The following is a 17,607-nucleotide window of genomic DNA, read 5'->3' on the forward strand; positions in this document are numbered from 1 at the left end:
TCAGCATTTTGCAGCACTGTTGTCATTCTCATGCCTTTGTACATACAGTACAGCTGACGAGGCGTGTATGTATTTCCTGAATTATTTAAGACATCTGACTCGCAGTGGGCTCCAATTTTGATCATTTAACAGTCAATTACCCCGGATCCTACCACTCTGTACGCGTAAAAAAAGCACATCGGTGGCATTATGCTCCACTTCAATCACACGGTCTTTCCCTGTCTTTTACAGCCGGCAGCTGTCTTCCTGTCTCAAAAGCGTGTGGTTTCCGGGAAGCCCTGACACTGGCCTTAAATGCCTGCTTTAATCAGCTAATTACTAGTAAAACGAGGTAATTAGCAGTTTGAGATGCCAGTCACAGAGGCCTCTCTCCCCTCCATCTGCCATGGCTGCTATAAGAACCTCGGACACAGGGGAGGAGTCTGACTGGATGACTGACAGGTCAATAGTGCTGGGTGTTTCCTGTTGGTATTGAAGTGCACTTTGTGTTTCATTGTTCCCCTTAGATTTACTGTGACATAACTCCAGGACTTTTGGCTAGCTGTGCATACGGGTAGTGTATTAGACCTGTCTCAGTATGGCAGCACAGTAGGGTGGCCTTGTTCTGCAGTCAAGCAGAGTGTCTGTAAGCTAAGCTGCATTCATTAGCTTTTGTTTGGTTGAGCTCCCGAATGAAATGGGAAACCTCTGGACTTTAGGCCACTGGACTAATCTAACATGCTTATTAAAATGGCTGAAATTTGAAAGACGGGTAAAATCGCAATAGCGTTAATTCAATTACAGTTCTTTGTGTTTTTCTCTGAAGGTGGAGGGTTGCATCTGGTGTTGTCTTTCAGGGAGAGAACAAAGCCTGGGTGGATTTTTTCCCCCATTAACAAATAACATTGTCACTGAGAGGCATGCGTGTCTGATTGCCTGTAGAGAACAGAAGCGGCGATGACTGTAGTAAATGAGTGTGTCAGCTGTATTTACGGGACAGCGGTGTAACCTCAGTCCTCCTCTTTGGTTCTGGTGTCTCAGGAGAGCCCCGCACCAGATGGGACTCGCTGCAGTCATGAATCTTCCAACCGCAAAAACTTTCTTCAGATTCATTATGGGCACAATTGGTGTTATGGACTACTGCAGCACACACACATTAATAAAGGTGCTTAAACAGAACATTTTCTAACTTCTGATATTTTGTGAAATGTCATCAGTGCTGTTAAAACAAACCCAGATGTACAGAATTTTTCTTGCACTGTATCTTTCCCATTTATTTATTATAGTATATCCAACTCAATATAAAGACTTGGAAAATAGTGTCGTTTAAATTTAGCAACAATAAAGAGCTGGTCATTTTAAAATCTCCTATTATGTAATGGCATCTAAGGTCAAACAATATTGTAAATGTCTCAGAAAATGCATTTAATATCAGTGAAACATGAAGTGACACTGAGAACAGAGGTGCATATCCAAATGCAGAGTCTTTATTGAATAGAGAATGGTCAGGCAAGCAACGGTCAACACAGAAGCAAACAGAAGGATAAGGGCAATCCAGTGATCAAAAAGACAGGCAGCATACAGCGCAAACAAACAAAACAAAGCGAGGGTCAAAAACACTGCAAGGCAAGAAAAGCACGTCGTAATGCTCTCTCACAGTTCAACAAGACTCAGTAAAGTCTGTGTGTATGTGTGCTGTGTATATAGTCCTGAAATCAGTGCATATGCAGCTTCAGCTGTGTGTTTGCAATCAGTCAGGATCAGGAACCGGTGTGAGTGTGTGTGATGCATGACTGGAATTGTAGTCTATAAAAAGGTGGATTTGTAGTACTATGTGATCTGTGTTTACCAGCAATCTGCAAAGGTTAGATTGCTGGTGACCGTGACAATTAGTATCATTTTGCAGTCATTTTGATTTGGTTTGTTTGAATCAATAAGGGGCAACATGGTGGCTTAGTAGTTAGCAGTGTTGCCTCACATCAAGAAGGCCACTGGTTGAAGTGTAGTTGGCATTTCTGTATGCATTTTCTCCCTGTGTTTGCATGGGTTTCTTGTGGGTGCTCCGGTTTTCTCACAGTCCAAAGAAATGCGCTATAGGTGAATTGAATTAACTAATTTGGCCGTAGTGTATGAGTATGTGTGTAAATGCAAGAGTGCATGGGTGTTTCCCCTTACTGAGTTGTGGCAGGAATGGCATCCGCTGTGTAAAACATATACTGAAATAGTTAACAGTTCATTCCACTGTGGCAGAAATAAGGGACTAAGCTTAATGAATGAATGAATGAATGAATGAATGAATGAATGAATGAATGAATAAGGAGTCTGTAAACCCCTCCATTCTGTTAGCCAACTCTGCTCTGATTGGTCAGCAGGGCAGGTCTGTTTTGATTGATCTTTTTTGTATAGTCTGTGACAGAAATGAAACAGACTTTTGAGAGTGTTTGTATGCCATGCAGGCGAGGATTATGCAAAATTCATATTTATTATGCTGGGGTTTTTTTTCTTTTTTTTTTTTGATAATCAATGTTGCAGAATGCAGACTATTTACATTAAAGGTCAGCTAAGTTGCAAACAAGATATTTTTTGAAAACCCACACAACCTGCTCTTTAACAGCATTAGAGATTATTGCAGTAGTCCTCATGTGGACCCTGGTTGTTTCCAACCAGACTGCAAAACCTATTGACAATGATAACAATGTACAATTAACATAATTTACAGTTTAAAGAAATCAGCATGCACACACATCTGAAGGTGCTGAAAACAGTTTTGCACTTCTGACATTTTGCAAACTATCTTTAATGATGTCAGGTGCACCAGATGTACTGATTTATGCACTGCCAACGCATGTTTCTAATTGGCCAGAATGTCCGCCATGACTTTTTTATTAGCAATTAAGCATTTGATAATTACACTATATTCTACACTTTAAAGTAAAAACTGCATCAAAATGTATCTTTATACAATACAAGAAATTCTCAGTGTCTTTTGTGTCATATTTTCATATTTTTATCTACTGCCAATGTGCATTCTATACTGTTCTCTGTTTATTTATTTATTAATTATTTTTTTATTTCTACAGCTTAAGACTGTCAGTGAGGCTGTGGTTTCCTAGTTGATTTTTACGCTTGATCACATCCATCTGCATTAGGATGGACAGGTTTGCTATCTGACTATGTGCATTTTTCACCCCAAATTTGCATACATTAGTCTTTACAAAATGGGTAAGCTGGATTGTTTGTCAGAAGTGTTGTAGAGCAGCGGTTCCCAACCGGGGGTCCCGGCCCACAAGGAGGCCTCAGTGAGCTCTGTGGGGGGTCGCATCATATTTAAAAATATACTTAGCAGTGGACAATTAGGAGAATGATCATGTTGACTGAGTTTATTTTATCCCCTAGCTCAGTGGTCCTCAACCGCTAGTCGATGGATCAATTGGTTCCGGGCCGAACAAGAAATCATTAATTATTTCCGTTCTATTTATTATCAGAGTCTGAACAATCTTTTATTTTGAAAAGTTTTTTATTTTGAAAAATTATCGTATTCTCTTACTTACATCTCGGTCATATGAGCATCCAAATTTAACCCATAAGCAGCAAAATAAGTAAGAAACAGGCATCTTTGGAAAGTTTCTATGCTAAGGGGGAAAGGCCCAGTAAATGACCCACGAACTGCAAAGGTATGGATTCGCAACCCATTTGTCAACAAATCAGGTGAATCTACTGTACCATGGCTCTGCAAGAAGATCAACTGCTGAAGATCGCAAATGATGGCGGCCTTTTAGGGGCCGTTCGCATATCGCATATTTCTATATTTTGCACAAGTTTGTTGTTTCCAACGAAGGTGTGGCTTGCGCACACAAGCGGCGTGACTCTTTTGCACCAATGAATCTGGCGAGCGCACCGAGTCCCGTGACAAGAATTTACTGAGCTTTAGCTAGTATGGAATATCCACATTTCGGTAAGACTAATTATCTCAGATAAACATTGCAAAGCAGTGCTTTGTTATTTTCTCCATGATTAAAACTTGTTTCAGAGCTGCAGCAATGTTTTGTCAGCTTGTCATCATCTGAGAAATCGGTTGATTGCTTTTATATTTTACATTAGGCTATTATTTGTACATAAACATTTCTAGATATAGTGATAAACATACAGTTTGTTTGAAAACAACATTTTTTGTCATCCTTATTTTAAATTCACATGAGCGATTAATATCATTAAATTTATGTAAATTATTATCATACAATATTTTCTGGGGAAAAAGGAGGTCTCAGGCATAAAAAGTTGGGAACCACTGTTGTAGAGGACACTTTTCATAGCTCTCAGAACTGTAAAAATTAATTATTTACCTCATTTGCATCTTTCATGTTTGGTGGTAACCCAGATCAGGCCAATCAGAAAGGAGAAAGCTGCATGCACACTGACAGCAGGACTTCATGAGGTGAAATTTCTGGTTTTAGTGTACACTCTACCACACTGTACCGGAAGTTTCAAAAATTATTCACGCTGGCCAGAGATTTAAGGAAGTTTTAGTTTTAGTCATCTAACATTCCATTCCAGTCCATTTTTGTCTGGAGAAACAGTGTAGGAATAAAAGTGGAGTTTTGAAAATACCCATGTTTATGTGGACAAGGCCTTAGAGGAAAAGAGCAATAGTGAGGTATTACATGGTTTTTGATACATTCATTCTTTTATGGCTGGGCGCCTCACCAAAATGCATCCCTCCACGGCTACATTACAGCTTCTCATTCAAAACATTCAGTCATTGATGTTGTTGTTTTTAATAGGCAAGTGAATTATAACAGCGCAAACTTTTCTGTAACCATAGTAGTGCTGTGCGTTATTTGTTTAACCTATTGGAGACATTCAGAAATATTCCTAGCAAATCTTATAAATGTTGGAGACATACTCATTACATAAACACGCTAAATCGCACATCAGCAGCTTTGAGAGCACTTCTGCTATTTGAGAGCGCACAAGAAGATCTGGGCTTGAGCAGGGTATATTTGAGGGGGTGTGCAAGACGTTTTGTACACAAGCAGAGGAAATTGGCGCGCAAGCAAAAAGATTTGCGTGCTTGTATTGCATAAATGCGATCTCGACTTGTAATACTGCGCTCTCAAAATTTCTCCGTCTGTCATTGAAATAATGCCATAGGTAGTTGGTAGATTTGTGTAAAAGACCTGCTGCCACAGCTGGAAAAAATTCCTAGCGGAAGCACTATATTATGGAAAGCATTTAAGACAGTAATTTAAGGAAAATGGATAGCCATTACAAGCACTCTAAAAAGAGAAAGAATGGCTCACTATGAGTAACTTACTTACAGAATTAAAGAAATTAGAAAGTAAACATAATGCTAATATAGTGGTAATGGCACCAATTGGGCAATTACGAAAATAAATCAACTGCTTATTATGGTTAGAAGTAAAGAAAATGGTCCTCAAATCAAAATCTGAAAGCTAACCAACTAAAATGTTACACGCTGTTCCTTCCTTGCACCTGGAGAAACATGGTGCTGTATATGTGCATGTTCTTCTCCACTTTCTGCGTCTTACTGAAAAGGAATGTTTGGATATCTAGGACAGCTTCGAAGCCTCAGTCACAGCTCGACTGTGACAAAGTTTGACACACGCGTCACAGCCTCATTCTGGCTCCTTCTTTTTTTTTCTTTTCCCTCAGTTTTTTCTCTCACGCTCCACCTCAAGCCGTCACTCATTTCACTATGTCGCAAACAAACTGGCACGAAGCCCTCTCATCCGCATATGATTACCTGGTAAACGTTTCTGATGTGACATGAGAACTTATTTGTGCCTTCTGTGTTCTGTGTGTGTGTGTGTGTTTCCACACCTGCCTCTCCAAATTCATTTAATTGTGAATGCATCAGTGTTGTAAACGACTCATAGCAATAAAAGTAAGCATGAGCGTACACACATTTACAGGTGTCTTTCAGGTTGACTTGCTTGGATTTATATCGTCAACTGTCGTTATTGTCAGATGTCATCACATGACAGCAGCAAGCAAACACTCATAACTGTTAACAAAAACAGCAGACTCCTTTTGGATGATTACCCAAACACCCACACACTGCGTTACAGCTCATCCCAAGCCTTCTGGGAATACACTCTCATTTATGCTCATTTCCTCTGCCTCCTGGAATCCCTCTTCAAATTATGACTTTTATAAATGAGAACAACAGATGATGGCTTGCGTGCGTTATTAAAAACCCCACTTATCTGCTTCTCTTCTTATTTATTTGTAGCTGGTTACTGAAAAAACACTACAGCAGTGTGGGTCTGTAACAGCTCTCTGGGGTAATAATTTGTTAGTGAATAGCGCAGTAATGAATCTTTATTTGCTAGTGAGCTTGATTCATCTTTTTGTTCTCCTAAACAGGAGCAGATTGCAGTTTTTTTTTCACCGTTTGTCCTGACTCACCTGTCCGCTTGTGTGGAATGATGTGATCTTCATGCAGCAGGTGGCTCTTCCACACTGCGCTTTGACACTTGTCACGAATGGAGTAGCACGCTGACAGCAGGGTGTTTGTAAAGTCGTCCACTTGCATGAAGGTTTTCTGTCTCCATGCAGCTACCCAAGTCACATGCCCCAGAGAGAGAAAAAAAAAGAGGAAAGGGAAAAGAAGAAAGAGATTCAGGACAAGGTTTATATGTTCTCAAACCTGTTTAATACATTTACAGGCTTTTAAAATTCGAATCCTGAATCTAAATAGGAAGAGTTCACATTTTGAGGCCAAAAGAATGCTTTGTTTTTTTCTGTTTTTTGGCAAGATTCTTTGCTGGTACTATTATGTGAACATTTTGTTACAGTATAAACCATTTATGTACCTTTTGAACAGATACCTCCCCAGTGACAGCTTCTGAATGTTTATTTTGGCCTTTCACCTTCAAACCACTAGATTTTACATATTTGTCAGTAGAAGTTTTCTATTTCCAATTTAAAATATATCAAATAATTGGTATGATCATTTAGTCTTTTATGTATTAAGTGCAGGTCAATGCAAGTCTATTGTTTATTTTTTTATAATTGGTAAAATGCCCCCAAGACGGAAAGAGAAAGATGTGGGAATGAAAAATACTGGCGTCTCTGTCTTTGTTTGATCTGCATTTCTGCGAGAGCTGTTGTCAATGTTGCCTGAATTGATGGGATTGTGAATGCTGAAAAAAAGACAGATTTTAATACATCATGTAATTCCTACTAGCAAGCACCTAATTTGTAATAGTTTTATTTTTCAGCATGGTAATGATCCCTAATGCTAATGTAATAAAATTATATTTGGAGAGAAAAACAGCTGATAAAACAAAGGCAGTCATGAAATGGCCTTCACAGGGTCCAGACCTGAATATTATAAACAGTATGTATAGAAAATAGTACAGAACAGGGGTCTCAAACTGCTGGTTCACAGGCTGTAAATCCGCCCTCCTCCTCCCTCCGACCCGCAACTAATGTCAAAAATATAATGAGTTTCAGCCCGCCAAAACATATATTTTTGAACCACTATCATTGTTGTGCAGTCGCGTCTAGCCACTTGTGGTTTTGACCCGCCACCTAGTTGACATTAAAAGTACTGCATTCAGTTTTACTTTCATTTTCTCTCAGTGTATGGTCAACAGTAACACACATGCGTTTTAATTCTGTGGCAGATTTAAACGTTAAAATATATGTCTGTAAGTGTAAGCTCTAGTTTTGTAATTATTTAAGGGTCATTTGATTATTATCAGTTGTATATCATTTGTATTTTGTTGTACAAAATCTTTTTCATGTTATGCTGGTGGTGTAAAAAATATGATAATTTTGCTAATAATCTATTCTAATGATCTCATTTCTTTTAGATCTTTTAGATTGATAGATTTGTGCAGAGGTCTTGGGCTTCTAAACCTGTTAAATTTCTGTTTAATGGAGAGAAGATTTTTCCAACACATTTCTAAACAATAGTTTTAATAACTCATTTCTAATAACTGATTTTTTTTTTATCTTTTCCATTATGACAGTAAGTAATATTTTACTAAACACTTTTCAAGACACTTCTATACAGCTTAAAGTGACATTTAAAGGCTTAACTAGATTAATTAGGTTAACTAGGCAGGTTAAGGTAATTAGGCTAGCTATTGCGTAATCAAAAAAATATGAGGCTCATAATTTTGACTTTTAAAATGGTTTAAAAAATAATAAAAACGGCTTTTATTCTAACCGAAATAAAACAAATAAGACTTTCTGCAGAAGAAAAAAAATATTATCAGACATACTGTGAAAATTTCTTTGCTCTGTTAAACATAATTTGGGAAATGTTTAAAAAAGAACAAAAAACTACTCAAAGGGGGGCTAATAATTCTGACTTCAACTATTCTTTTAACTATTATCTATCATATATGATAGTAGATGCTTGTACTGTATTTAAAATCTTGTTATACTGTTGTATTCACTTATAGGTCTTAAAGATGATGTGATACAGAAGTCTAAAATATCTTCTCAAATTCTAAAAGTTATTACTTGACGAGAATGTTTCTAATGCTTTATTAAAAGCATATTATAAAATATTACAAAACAAAAACAATTATTTAACTTCTAATAGTATTTTAAAATGGCAATAGTATTTATAGCCTTAATAGTATTTTCACAAACAAGCTAAGTTTACCAAACCCAGGCTACTGCAATTAAAACAACTTTATTCATTTCAGCATCAGTGTAAGTGTTCTGCACTAAAATTCGATAATGAATAAACAATATGCTATGTGCATTCTGCAGATTTCTTTCATTACATCAAGCATATCATGACTCTTGTTTCTCACTCTCACTTATATCTCCTGTACACACACACACGCACACACAGAAATTGATGGCACACCTATGGCACACAGCTATTTTCTGAAGTTGCTGCCTTAAGAGGCAAAAAAATTAATTAGAACACTTACAGAGAGAACTGAAAGCCTAAAGGGCTTCAGATCCTCCTCGAGTTTCCTCTCTGGAGTCGAGCCTCTGCTCTCTCCTTTACATCCAGCAAAGACTCTGCAATTAGCATCTGCTCCACTCTGATTACATGCAAGGTGAATAAAGCTTTATTTCCCTGCAGCGCAGCAGACCGCTTTTATCGGAAGGCCTTGATAGCAGGACAGTCCACATATGTCACCGTGACCGCAAGGTGTCCAGTGTGCCGGAGGGAGTGGGCGGTATTTTTTTTTTTTTTGGCCCAGCATGATGTTGATTATGATCTTGCTAATCTGGGCTGGGTCAGATTGATTAAGCGGAGGGAGGTGGAGGAGGGCAGCCTGGCGGTTCTGATTACAGCGCCGGTGTTAAAGCGTTATAATCACAGAGAGTCAAAGGCAAACAGCCGAGAAGACGATCAGCATTCACAACCTGATTTCTTATAGGATTAGAAGCTTGCACTGCAAGACGCCCATAGGCCAGATAATAAAGCACTGTGTTTTAAACACCACGCGCATGTAACCTCTAGATCGTCCTTCTGATAAGTTACTTACTGGAGTTTTTTTAGTTCAGTTTTCATGTCCTTTTTTTATCTATTTTTTTGCCACTGACACAATTTCAAGACTTTTGACACTTAATATTACATCACCAGCATCTATTCAAAATGTTCATTTGGCAGAAAAAATAAGAGGACAGATGATAATAATGTAAGTTAAAGGTTCAAGACACCCTAGAGCACTTTTTTGAAATTTCAAATCTGCCAAGCTGTAAAACCCATGACTGGGTAAGACTGTCCACGCACGGATTGTATGTGTTTGTTTCCATTATCCACGATGTTTGTTGCATGTTTCTTCCCCGCAATGCTGTCGGGGCCGATACAGCAAAGCTGTTGGTTTGCAGCAAGCATTTTTGTCGGGAGAGCTGTACGAGAATTAGAGAATGGCGGACTTTGTCTTTTATTAGTTGATTTCGTTACCATTCAGACACATGGCCTATCCGTGCTGCTGTATTCAGCTATGTTTAAAATCTTCCTGATTACTAGCAGGGCTAAAGGTTGAAATAGATAGGGCAAGAGACCTGCTGCACTGCTATCCACTGTGTCTGCATTCAGATCCGGGGATTCAGGAGGAATGTCCTTCTCATTTACGGTGTTTATGTAAACATGATTATCTTTATAATGATGTAACAAATTGTGGTTATGTGTATATGAAATTACCAATAACATATGTAGCATATGTAACTTTGTAAACTAAAAAATCATGTGTCTCTAAGGTTTGTGTCTCATTTTGTGAGCCAACTGACAACACTTTTTCCCCCTGCTCTGCCGGCCACGCCCACTCCTCCTTCTGCTCGCAGCACACCACACCTACCTTGGAGCTTTTTTTTTTTTTAATTCTTAGGTATACTTGAACTGAAAGGGGGGAGTTTTATGGCCCTCCTTGAAGAAGCTGATCGCATCTTCAAACTCAGTTTTCTTGAACAGCTCCCTATATAACACAATAGTCCAAGCGTGAGAAGATTAAGGGCTTGTGATGATCAGTTACAGAGAAGAGAAAGTAAACAAAAACACATCTGATATGGAAAATTTGGCTACAACCGATAACTCTTTATATTTGGAAAACACATTTATAATTTCTTAAAGATTGTTTTCTGAGCTTGATTTATAAAAACAAAGTGCAGAAAAATACAGTGCATGCGTCTGTCGTAGGTCAAATGCTGGCAATAAACCATCATTTATCAGCTGTACTACATTGTTCTGATTGTTTTTTTTTTAATTATAATTATTATTCATTTTATTTTTTAATTATTCATTCATTCAGCTTAGTCTCTTATTTATCAGAGGTTACCACAGTGGAGTGAACCTAAAATAAATGAATAAAAACTAAAAATGTTTTATTTTTGGGGGCAGTATAATGAAGACAGGGGAATATAGACAGGAAAGTATTGGCAAGCCTCAAACTGGGACTTTAACTCAGTGCTACTGTATTTGTCAACACATTAACCACTAGCCTATTGGTGCCACATATACAGTACATATAACATGCTGGCCATATAAATTAAAACTGGCTAACCCTACAAAGAAAATGTCAATGGCCACAATAAGGTATTGAACTGGGCAAGAGTTGGAAGTGTTGATGGACTCTGATGTCTGATTATTCATATTTTGTTCTGTATTTTTTTATTTAAATTATTTGTGTTATTTCATTTTTGTTTAGAACAAAATCCTAAAATCTTTAAAATGATAAAGATGTTTTATTTTTTTTATGGAATATAGAGATTCTTTATTTTCTTTTGCTATGTTCAGTGTTGGCATTCATAAAAGATAATCTGTTTGTGATCATGTACGATTTGTGAAAATAATCATAAATACCCATAAATGAACAAAAAATAATACTGATGGGGAAATGGTTATATGAGAAAGAAAATGATATGACACTTTTATTACACTTTTATAGCTAATAAAAAAGATCGAATGACTCGCTTTACATCTGAATTCATTAATTGTGATTGGCTATGTCACATTCAGCACAATAGAAACATGCACTGGAGTCCATTGACATCCCTGTTCATCGACTACTAACACTGTTTACAGTTAAATCATCATTCATACAAGCTCTTTGATCAATATAACCAAAACAGGTTTAATGAAAATCAGATATACGGAAACCTCTGTTTTTATCTTGAGGCCTGCACACAGACACACGTGCTGGGGAAGAGAGGAAGGACAGGTGGAAGGAAGTGGAGTCCTGAACAGTGTTTATTGATCTCATAGGCAGTGATGAAGGCATGGAGCAGATTGGTGTATCGATCATAGCAGGGACCACTGAGCTAAATCTGCTCATGGGGTCAGGAGGTCAGATAGAGGGTCAGAGCAGTTCACTGCAGGTGCCATTTACACTAGTGCATTTTTATTTAAAAAGGTGTTTTAGAATGAAAGCTCTCCTCATCCAGACTGGTGTTTTCAGAAATATGCTCATCACAATACAGCCATTATGTGATAGTTCATGCACGAACATGCACATATTTTTGGCAGCATCCATACTTGTTGTCTTCTAGTTGTGTAATGTTCAAATGAAAAGGGCTTGATTCATCATGGATCAGTATGAGATGAAAGACTAGTCAGAGAGTGACTGCAGATTTCCGTTCCTTCAAAAACTGGCTTATACACTCTGAAATGGAACACTGGCATTTCTAAACTATAAAAAAAGGCTCTTTAGCATTTTAGGTCAAGGTAGTGTGTATTGGTGTAACCGTAAAACAAACTTGGGCATTTTAAAATGAAACACTGAAGTAAATGAGACATGACTCATTACATCATTTCAGCAATGTGAGAATAAGTGAGGGAGCAGGAAAGTCGGTGAAGGAGTAAGTGGACTAAATACATTGTCATGTTATTTGTCATGTTTTTGAACTATTAGATTTTATTAAAGTGTTATGTTTATTTATTAATTAATTTATTTATGAGCATATTTAAACATGTTTGACACCACATCTATAGCATTATGTTATTTTACCTTTGCTTTTATGTTTACTTTACTTGCAGGTAAACTTTGTGTGAGTTAAGTTGTGAAACATTTTCATATATAAAATTTGACTGTTTATTTCTCCCACTTTTTTGATTTGTCAACATACTGTATGAAACATGTATATTATTCCGACACTCAAAAGTTGTTAATTCATTGAAAACTTGCGCAAACAATTTTGATCTATAGTATCATAAACACTCACTGGCCACTTTATTAGGTACCATCTCTAGAGTAACAAAGAATGATCCGAAAAAGAGAAAATATCCAAGGGGCAGTTCTGTGGGTGAAAATGCCTTGTTGATGCCAGAGGTCAGTGGAGAATGGCCAGACTGGTTCGAGCTGATAGAAAGGCAACAGTAACTCAAATAACCACTCGTTATAGGCGAGGTATGCAGAAGAGCATCTCTAAACGCACACCACATAAAACCTTAAGGCTACAGAAGACCACACCGGATGCTACTCCTGTCAGCTAAGAACAGGAAACTGAGGCTACAATTCACACAGCCTTAACAAAATTAGACAAAAGAAGAATAGTAAAACGTTGCCTTGTCTGATGTGTGTAAATTTCTGCTGTGACATTCGGATAATAGAGTCAGAATTTGGTGTCAACAACATGAAAGTATGAATCCATCCTGCCTTGTGTCAATGGTTCAGGCTGGTGGTGGTGGTGGTGGTGTGAGGGATACTTTCTTGGCACACTTTGGGCCCATTAGTATGAATTGAACATTGTGTCAACACCACAGCCTACCTGAGTATTGTTTCTGACCATGTCCATCTCTTTATGATCAGTGTACACATCTTCTGATGGCTACTTCCAGTGGGATAATGCTCCACGTCATAAAGCGTGAATCATCTCAGACTGGTTTTTTGAAGATGACAATTAGTTCACTGTACTCAAATGGCCTCTAAAGTCACCAGATCTCAATCCAATAGAGCACCTTTGGAATGTGGGGAAATGGGAGATTCGCATCATGGATGTGCAGCCGACAAATCTGCTCATGTCAATATGGGCCAAAATCTCTGAGGAATATTTTTACAGTACCTTGTTGAATCTATGCCATGAAGAAGTAAGGCGGTTCTGAAGGCAAGAGTGGGTCCAACTAGGGACTGGTAAGGTGTACCTATTAAAGTGGCCAGTAAATGTACATAGTAAGTTTAGGCGTATTTCTATTATATATATATATAATTTAAATACACATAAAATCTTACTCAACCTCTGGCTCAAAAGAAGATACTTTGAAGAATGTTTGATACCTGTAACCAATAGCTCCCATAGTAGGAAAAGCAAATACTTTAGATATTAGTAGCTACTGGTTTTCATCATTTTTCAAAATATCTTCTTTTGTGTTCAACAGAAGCAAAAACTGAAACTGTCACTTTTAGAGAGACTGTTCTGAATTTATATTGCATTTAAATGACTTCTAGCGCTGCAGTGTCATCCAGTAGAGCATGTCTCTGAAATTCCAGCTGCATTATTGTTGATTACTGTATGCAATATTAATGCTCCAACACCCTGCTCTTTATAACCCGGCTGACTTCTGTTGCTTATCATCATCATCAGATGGGCAGGGATGAGCAGGTTTCTCACCAGGCTTCAGTGACAGTGAGCCGTACATCACTTCAATGCGTGAATCTGCTCAACACAAACATCTAGAAAGCTCAGTCTGAAAACAGAAAAGTTCTCATTACTCTATGGCTCTGACTCAAGCTAGATGTGCCCTCATTGTACTGTTTATTCTGTCATAGGTCGAACAAGTCTTAAAGGATCTAGTTATTTTCAATCCATTTTAGTTTGTAATTGAGGGGTTAGTTCACCTAACAATGAAAATTTCTCATCATTTATTCACTCTCTACTCAAAATTTAATTGAGTTTCTTTCTTCTGTTGAACACAAAAGAAGATATTTTGAAGAATGTCAAAGTCTTTAATTTTCCCACTATGGAAGTAAATGGTGACCAGATTCTTCAAATATGGTCTTTTATGTTCAACCAAAGGTCATTAAGGTGTAGAATCACTTGAGGGTGAGTATATAGTGAGTAAATAAAATTTTTGGGTGAACTATATGCTTTTAAAGCTCAGTACAACAAACATGCTGGTGCACAAGCCCATGGTCCTTAGAAAGTAAAACTCATACCAAATAGCTTCATATAATTAACACTAGTCTCCACAGGGTCATTCCAGACTTGGCAAATGCTGGCACAAGGCTGTTTTTGCCCATTTTGCAGTACGGTGTCATTTGTGGATTTGTACATGTGTGTATATGTATGTGACTGTGTAAAGGCCCTTTATAATAGGTGCCCCGTTTCTCTCTCAAACAGAATCTCATGGGAGGAATCCTGGCACACTTGTAATGTCATTTGTATTATTTAGCACTGGACTTCTCAACTGGTTTTACATCACTCATTTGCTTCTCAACTGCCATACATCATGAAGTAAATCCATGGGCCCTATCATACACCTGGCGCAATAAGGCATGTATGGCACAATTTGTTGCTATTTTTAGACCAGTGCAATCCTAATTTTCATGTTTTGCACCACTGTGTTTAAACAGCAAATCCATTTTAGCCTTTTTGTGGACTCAGGTGTTCCAGTCTAATAAGGAGGTGTGTTAAGGCGCATTGTTGGCCCGTTGCTATTTTGAGGAACTGAAATAGACTGCGTTGTTGACTAACTGAAGGCTGGTCTAAAGTCCAGCACAGAGTGTTTAATTATGTGCCTATGCAGGTCCAAAACACTTACACTTTGCTAAAAACACACAGCATGTACAGCAATACACAAATATCTTTACATATGAAAAAAAAAGAATCAAAATGTTATAAAAAGTATTATTTTTTACATAAATATAAAACCCACTGCCTCCATGCCTTCTTCATCTTCGGGGTGCTTTTTCAGTTTATTCATGACAATTTGCATTGGTATAATGTCATTATTATTAGCATCATTATTTATTATATGCATATTAATATTTAATAAATAATTTAATAAAGATTTGGATTTAATTTAGATTTGTCTGCCTGTTGGGTTTTAAAGATGTATCAATCACCACATGGGCCATAAGAACAGGACGTGTGTTTGGACATAACTCAGAATTTTGACCACACTTCATTATTATTGTTCATTTATTCATTTACTGGAAATTAGAACAGAATTTAGAAATAGTTTTAAAACAAATCTTTGTGCGTAACAAACTAAATAAAATATGTAGGCTAATGGATGTCTTCAGTGGAGTGCGTATAACACTGTTTCTCTACTCCACGAAAGTAAAGGAGTAAAGTAAAAGTAAAGAGAAAGTAAGGCTAATGGATGTCTTCAGTGGAGTGCGTATAACACTGTTTCTCTACTCCACGAAAGTAAAGGAGTAAAGTAAAGGTAAAGAGAAAGTAAAGAGGCCGAATGTAGGAGGCTCATTCCGTATCCTTGTGCTGCAGATGGTCAGTTTAACTTTTTTCACTAGCGAAGCATTCAGTTTGTCTACTCTTTCTGCCATGTAAATAGCAAATGTGCCATGGCGCAACGCAACTGACTCTCAAAGGGAATGGGAGATGAGACTCTGATTGGTTTATTGCACATTATGCTTAAAACACAACCATAACTCATTAAGAGAATAAGCGCAACTCTGCTAGAACATGCACTTCAGCGTAAAACGTATTTTTCTGTCCTTAAAATAGCAAAAGTGGATTCGGACATGCCCTTAATGCTTTTGTACCATGTGCATGTGACTTTGCACCTAGATCGATAAATGAGAGCCCCATGTCTGTTATCTGCCTACTTCTACCAGTTTTTAATAAATTACGCATTCATTAGTATCAAATTTAAAGAATTTACATATTCTACTTTTATTATTCTACTATTTTATTAACCAATAAATTAATTCAGCTAAAGATGTAATTCATTAGGCTAATATACAGAAATACTTTAGTAATATAGAAAGGTTATATAAGTTTATATAATATAAGGACATATAAATAGTTTAAGTCACAATCATTAGCCTTACTGAGAACTTCATTTTCTTTTTCAAATATTTCCTAAATTATGTTTAGCAGAGCAAGGATTTGTTTTTGTTTTTTACAATATTTTCTATCATATTATTTCTTCTGGAGAAAGCCTTATTTGCTATGTACCATTTTAAGGTCAATATTATTAGCCCACTTAAGCAATATTTGTTTTCAATTGTCCACACAACAAATCACTGTTATACAATGACATGCATAATTACCATAACTTGCCTAATTAACCTAGTTAAACCTTTAAATGTTACTTGAAACTTTCTTTCTATTAAACAAAAATCAACAAACGGGGGGGGGGGGGGGGGGGGGGAACAGGGGGGCTAATAATTCTGACTTTAACTGTGTATTTATGTATGCATGTATATATATATGTATATGTGTGTGTGTGTGTGTGTGTGTGTGTGTGTGTGTGTGTGTGTGTGTGTATATATATATATATATATATATACATATATATATACATTTTTATATTCTTTTTGGAGATGAATTAATGTCTGTGTGTGCACGTGTGTTTTCATTATTTAATAAACCCTTGTCTAAATGTAGACACAATCCCATCAAAAAGTCTTACCTGCAAAAAATACTGTAATGACATGAAATATTTTCTACAGAACTATTGTCTTAGATAAAGGTACTGTGTATATATAAATTATATTTAAATGCATTTGCTTAAAGTAATCTGGCTAAATATAGACATAATCCATTAAGGCTAATCAGTGCAAACACTGTAATGATCTGAAAAATGAAAAACACGACCTCCAGACAGAGTTCAGTCTTAATCTCCGGCTTCTTTTTTATCAGCACGTCCTTGGAAAGGCAAGCACACACTTAAATTAGTCTCCATGTTCATATATTTTGTTCTCTCTCAATGGGACCATTATGTAGCTTTACTTAACATAGTCACGGAGCCTCGCATTTGGTTCTGCTTGTACAGTACAGTCGTAGTAATGGCTCTGTTCATCCATTTTGACAAAGGGGATTGTGGGAGCTTGAGTGAACATGGGGGGAGCTGCCGTTTCAGAGACGTTTTCTAAATAACGCTGCCACTCTCTGTCATTTTCATTAATGAGAGAGTTGTGAAAGACTCCATTTATTATGCATCGGAGCTCTTGTCTTATAGGTTTTATAATATCATAAGACCAACAACTGAATCTCATTTTT

At 37.1% G+C, this 17,607-nt stretch overlaps 1 protein-coding gene and 1 long non-coding RNA gene across 3 annotated transcripts in view; one reads left to right on the top strand and one right to left on the bottom strand.

Annotated features, from left to right (window-relative positions):
- entrep2 (endosomal transmembrane epsin interactor 2) overlaps positions 1-17,607 on the top strand; it is a 205,877-nt gene that overhangs the window by 105,679 nt on the left and 82,591 nt on the right. The window lies entirely within an intron of this gene.
- On the bottom strand, positions 10,821-15,232 carry LOC141375387 (uncharacterized). The gene is made up of 4 exons (XR_015495804.1): positions 14,396-15,232; positions 13,676-14,290; positions 13,285-13,482; positions 10,821-12,945 (listed from the first exon to the last, which is right to left on the bottom strand). It is a non-coding gene; the product is annotated as an uncharacterized LOC141375387 (long non-coding RNA).

Source organism: Danio rerio, chromosome 7 (assembly GCF_052040795.2).
Source record: "Danio rerio strain M-AB ecotype USA chromosome 7, GRCz13ab, whole genome shotgun sequence".
NCBI lineage: Eukaryota > Metazoa > Chordata > Actinopteri > Cypriniformes > Danionidae > Danio > Danio rerio.